This window comes from Arachis hypogaea, chromosome 18 (assembly GCF_003086295.3).
Source record: "Arachis hypogaea cultivar Tifrunner chromosome 18, arahy.Tifrunner.gnm2.J5K5, whole genome shotgun sequence".
Classification (NCBI taxonomy): Eukaryota; Viridiplantae; Streptophyta; class Magnoliopsida; order Fabales; family Fabaceae; genus Arachis; species Arachis hypogaea.
Genome location: NC_092053.1, coordinates 114,443,627 through 114,449,775, shown reverse-complemented (window position 1 = coordinate 114,449,775; position 6,149 = coordinate 114,443,627). Strand labels below are relative to the sequence as shown.

Below are 6,149 nucleotides of genomic sequence, written 5' to 3'. Positions count from 1 at the left end.
TCTCCATCCTTTTCTTAGTGATGGGTTTGTCTTCATCAATGAGAATGTCTCCCTTTATGTCAATTCCAACCAAATTGCAAAGGTGACAAATGAGATGAGGGAAGGCTAACCTTGCCAAAGGAGAGGACTTGTCTGCCACCTTGTAGAGTTCTTGGGATATAACCTCATGAACTTCCACTTCCTCTCCAATCATGATGCTATGTATCATGATAGCCCGATCTATAGTAGCTTCGGACCGGTTGCTAGTGGGAATGATTGAGCGTTGGATGAACTCCAACCATCCCCTAGCCACGGGCTTGAGGTCATGCCTTCTTAGTTGAACCGGCTTCCCTCTTGAATCTCTCTTCCATTGAGCGTCCTCTTCACATATGTCCATGAGGACTTGGTCCAACCTTTGATCAAAGTTGACCCTTCTTGTGTATGGGTGTGCATCTCCTTGCATCATAGGCAAATTGAATGCCAACCTTACATTTTCCGGACTAAAGTCCAAGTATTTCCCTCGGATCATTGTAAGCCAATTCTTAGGGTCCGGGTTCACACTTTGATCATGGTTCTTGGTGATCCATGCATTGGCATAGAACTCTTGAACCATTAAGATTCCGACTTGTTGAATGGGGTTGGTGAGAACTTCCCAACCTCTTCTTCGGATCTCATGTCGGATCTCCGGATACTCATTCTTTTTGAGTTTGAAAGGGACCTCGGGGATCACTTTCTTCTTGGTCACAACTTCATAGAAGTGGTCTTGATGCACCCTTGAGAGGAATCTCTCCATCTCCCATGACTCGGAGGTGGAAGCTTTTGCCTTCCCTTTCCTCTTTCTAGAGGTTTCTCCGGCTTTTGATGCCATAAATGGTTATGGAAAAACAAAAAGCTTTAGCTTTTACCACACCAAACTTAGAAGGTTGCTCGTCCTCAAGCAAAAGAAGAAAGAAGAGAGTAGAAGAAGAAGAAATAGAGGAGATGGAGTGGACTTTGTGTTTCGGCCAAGGGGGAGAAGTGGTGTTTAGGTTGTGTGAAAATAAAGGAGTGAAGATGGGTTTATATAGGGGTGAGAGGGGTGTGTATGGTTCGGCTATAGAGGGTGGGTTTGGGAGGGAAAGTGGTTTAAATTTGAATGGTGAGGTAGGTGGGGTTTTATGAAGGATGGATGTGAGTGGTGAAGAGAATGGTGGGATTTGATAGGTGAGGGGTTTTTGGGGAAGAGGTATTAAGGTGATTGGTGAATGGGTGAAGAAGAGAGAGAGTGGTGGGGTAGGTGGGGATCCTGTGGGGTCCACAGATCCTGAGGTGTCAAGGATTCCTCATCCCAGCACCATGTGGCGTGCAAAACGCCCCTTGATGCCAATCCTGGCGTTAAACGTAGGCTGCTGCCCATTTCTGGCATTTAACGCCAGCTTCTTGCCCATTCCTGGCATTAAACGCCAGTCTAGTGCCCATTTCTGGTGTTTAACGCCCAGAATGGTGCCAGACTGGGCATTTAACGCCCATTCTGCTACCCTTACTGGCGTTTAAACGTCAGTAAGTTTCTCCTCCAGGGTGTTCTGTTTTTCATTTTGTTTTTCCTTCTGTTTTTGCTTTTTCAATTGTTTTTGTGACTTCACATGATCATTAACCTACAGAAAACATAAAATAACAAAAGAAAAGAGAAATTTAACATAGATAAGTAAAAATTGGGTTGCCTCCCAACAAGCGCTTCTTTAATGTCAATAGCTTGACAGTAGCTCTCATGGAGCCTCACAGATGTTCAGAGCAATGTTGGAACCTCCCAACACCAAACTTAGAGTTTGACTGTGGGGGCTCTGTTTGACTCTGTATTGAGAGAAGCTCTTCATGCTTCCTCTCCATGGTGACAGAGGGATATCCTTGAGCTTTAAACACAAGGGAGTCTTCATTCACTTGAATGATCAATTCTCCTCTATCAACATCAATCACAGCCTTTGCTGTGGCTAGGAAGGGTCTGCCAAGGATGATGGATTCATCCATACACTTCCCAGTTTCTAGGATTATGAAATCAGCAGGGATTTAATGGTCTTCAACCTTTACCAAGACATCCTCTACAAGTCCATAAGCCTGTTTCTTTGAATTGTCTGCCATCTCTAGTGAGATTCTTGCAGCTTGTACCTCAATAATCCCTAACTTCTCCATTACAGAGAGAGGCATAAGGTTTATACTTGACCCTAGGTCACACAGAGCCTTCTCAAAGGTCATGGTGCCTATGGTACAAGGGATTGAGAACTTTCCAAGGTCCTGTCTCTTTTGAGATAATCTCTGCCTAGTCAAGTCATCCAGTTCTTTGATGAGCAATGGAGGTTCATTCTCCCAAGTCTCATTACCAAATAACTTGGCATTTAGCTTCATGATTGCTCCAAGGTACTTAGAAACTTGCTCTTCAGTGACATCTTCATCCTCTTCAGAGGAAGAATACTCATTAGAGCTCATGAATGGCAAAAGTAAATTCAATGGAATCTCTATGGTCTCAGAATGAGCTTCAGATTCCCATGGTTCCTCATTAGGGAACTCCATGGAGGTCAGTGGGCGTCCATTGAGGTCTTCCTCAGTGGGAATCACTGCCTCTTCCTCTTCTCCATGTTCGGCCATGTGAGATGTGGTTATGGCCTTGCACTCTCTTTTTGGATTATCTTCTGTATTGCTTGGGAGAGTGCTAGGAGGGAGTTCAGTAATTTTCTTACTCAGCTGACCCAATTGTGCCTCCAAATTTCTAATGGAGGACCTTGTTTCAGTCATGAAACTTTGAGTGGTTTTGATTAGATCAGAGACAATGGTTGCTAAGTCAGAGTGGTCTTGCTTAGAATTCTCTGTCTGTTGCTGAGAAGATGATGGAAAAGGCTTGCTATTGCTAAACCTGTTTCTTCCACCATTGTTGTTGTTGAAACCTTGTTGAGGTCTCTGTTGATCCTTCCATGAGAGATTTGGATGATTTCTCCATGAAGGATTATATGTGTTTCCATAGGGTTCTCCCATGTAATTCACCTCTTCCATTGCTGGGTTCTCAGGATCATAAGCTTCTTCTTCAGAGGAAGCTTCCTTAGTACTGCCTGTTGCTGCTTGCATTTCAGACAGACTCTGAGAAATCATATTGACTTGTTAGGTCAATATTTTATTCTGAGCCAATATGACATTCAGAGTATCAATCTCAAGAACTCCTTTCTTCTGAGCTATCCCATTATTCATAGGATTCCTTTCAGAAGTGTACAGGAATTGGTTATTTGCAACCATTTCAATGAGTTCTTGAGCTTCTGTAGGCGTCTTCTTCAGATGAAGAGATCCTCCAGCAGAGCTATCCAATGACATCTTGGATAGTTCAGACAGACTATCATAGAAGATTCCGATGATGCTCCATTCTGAAAGCATGTCAGAAGGGCACCTTCTGATCAATTGCTTGTATCTCTCCCAAGCTTCATAGAGGGACTCACCATCCTTCTGTCTAAAGGTTTGGACTTCTACTCTAAGCTTACTCAATTTTTGAGGTGGAAAGAACTTTGCCAAGAAGGCATTGACTAGCTTTTCCCAAGAGTTCAGGCTTTCCTTAGGTTGTGAATCCAACCATGTTCTAGCTCTGTCTCTTACAGCAAAAGGAAAGAGCATAAGTCTGTAGACTTCAGAATCAATCCCATTGGTCTTCACAGTGTCACATATTTGCAAGAATTCAGCTAAGAACTGATGAGGATCATCCAATGGAAATCCATGAAACTTGTAATTCTGCTGCATTAGAGAAACTAATTGAGGCTTAAGCTCAAAGTTGTTTGCTCCAATGGCAGGGATAGAGATGCTTCTCCCATAGAAATCATGAGTAGGTGCAGTAAAGTCACCAAGCACCTTCCTTGTATTGTTGGCATTGTTGTTGTTTTTGGCTGCCATGGTTTCTTCTTCTTTGAAGAGTTCTGTTAGACCCTCTAGAGAGAATTGTGCTTTAGCTTCTCTTAGCTTTCTCTTCAAGGTCCTTTCAGGTTCAGGATCAGCTTGAACAAGTATGCCTTTATCTTTGCTCCTGTTCATATGAAAGAGAAGAGAACAAGAAAGTAGGGAATCCTCTATGTCACAGTATAGAGATTCCTTGAGGTGTCAGAGGAAAAGAAGAATAGAAGGAGGAGGTAGAGATGAGAGAATTTGAACTTATTAAAGAAATAGGGTTCGAATTGCACCTTGAGGAGGAGTGTTAGTCCCTTAAATAGAAGGATGTGAGAAGAGGGGAAGAATTTTCGAAAATTAATTAAAAGATTTTAAAAAGAAATTTGAAAATTTGATTGAGATTTTCGAAAACTAAGATTGGGAAAGAAATAAAGTGATTTTTGAAAAAGATTTTGAAATTAGAAAAAGAATTGATTGAAAAAAAATTAATTTTGAAAAAGATGTGATGGAAAAGATATGCTTGAAAAGATATGATTGAAAATCAATTTAGAAAAAGAAAATTTTTTTAAAATTAAAGTTGATTACTTGACTATCAAGAAATTAAAAGATATGATTTTAAAATTTAAAGTTTGATCCTTTCTTAATAGGCAAGTAACAACTTGAAAATTTTTGAAGTAAATCTTTAATTGAAGCAAGGATTTTTGAAAATAGTAAAAATAGATATAAAATGGAAAGAAATTGATTTTGAAGGAGATATGATTGAAAAGATATGATTTGAAAAAGATTTGATTTTGAAAAAAAATATGAAAACTTGAAAAAAATGTGAATTAAAAACAAAATCTTCCCTCTAGTGTCATCCTAGCGTTAAACGCCCAGAATGGTGCCCATTCTGGTGTTTAACGCCCAAAACTCTACCTTTTTGGGCGTTAAATGCCCAGCCAGGTACCTTGGCTGGCGTTTAAACGCTAGTTTTCCTTCTTCACTGGGCATTTTGAACGCCCAGCTTTTTCTGTTTGATTCTTCTGCTGAATGTTCTGAATCTTCAATTCTCTGTATTATTGACTTGAAAAGACATGGTTTAAAAATATTTTTTGACTTTTTGGTGATGAGAAACAATAAAAATACAACTAAGATCAAATAAACAATGCATGCAAGACACCAAACTTTAAATGTTTGTATACTAAGGACTATAACAATGTAAAAATGCATATGAAAAACAACAAAACACACTAAACAAGAGAATTTAAAGATCAGAGCAAGGAAATCATCAAGAACAACTTGAAGATTAATGAAGACACATGCATGTAATTTTCGAAAAATGCAAGAAAAATAGAAACATGCAATTGACACCAAACTTAAAATTAGACAATATACTCAAACAAGAAATATAAAATATTTTTGGTTTTATGATTTTAAATTTTTTTTTGTATTTTTTTTTCGAAAATTATATAGAAAAGAAAATAAAGAGAATCAAAACTTTTAATAAGAATTCCAGGAATCATGCAATGTTAGTCTAAAGCTTCAGTCTAAAAAGATTAGACATGTTTGGCCAAGCTTCAGCAGGACATTACATTCAATAGCTAAATTGATGAGAATCAATCAGCTTTTGTGATGGTGGGAACATCACCTTGAAACTCTAGAATTCATTCTTAAAAATTCTGAAGAAAAAAAACATAATCTAAGCAACAAGATGAACCGTCAGTTGTCCAAACTCGAACAATCCCCGGCAACGGCGCCAAAAACTTGGTGCACAAAATTGTGATCATCAATGGCGCCAACAACTTGGTGTGGCACACTTGTAATCTCAACACTTTTATCACAACTCCGCACAACTAACCAGCAAGTGCACTGGGTCGTCCAAGTAATAAACCTTACATGAGCAAGGGTCGATCCCACGGAGATTGTCGGCTTGAAGCAAGCTATGGTCATCTTGTAAATTTCAGTCAGGCGGGTTCAAATGCTTATGGAGTTTAAGGTGATGAAAATAAACATAAAATAAAGATAGAGATACTTATGTAATTCATTGGTGGATTTCAGATAAGCGTATGAAGATGCTTTGTTCCCCTTTAACCTCTACTTTCCTATTGCCTTCTTCCAATCATTCATACTCCTTTCCATGGCAAGCTTTATGTTGGGCATCACCGTTGTCAATGGCTACATCTCGTCCTCTTAGTGAAAATGGTCCTGATGCTCTGTCACAACATCGGCTAATCAGCCGTCGGTTCTCGATCATGTCGGAATAGGATCCATTGATCCTTTTGCGTCTGTCACACGCCCCA

At 39.6% G+C, this 6,149-nt stretch overlaps 1 non-coding gene across 1 annotated transcript; it reads left to right on the top strand.

Moving 5' to 3' along the window:
- Positions 1-3,366: 3,366 nt before the first annotated feature.
- Positions 3,367-3,474, top strand: LOC112774714 (small nucleolar RNA R71). Its single transcript, XR_003189180.1, has one exon. It is a non-coding gene; the product is annotated as a small nucleolar RNA R71 (small nucleolar RNA).
- The last annotated feature ends 2,675 nt before the right edge of the window (positions 3,475-6,149 follow it).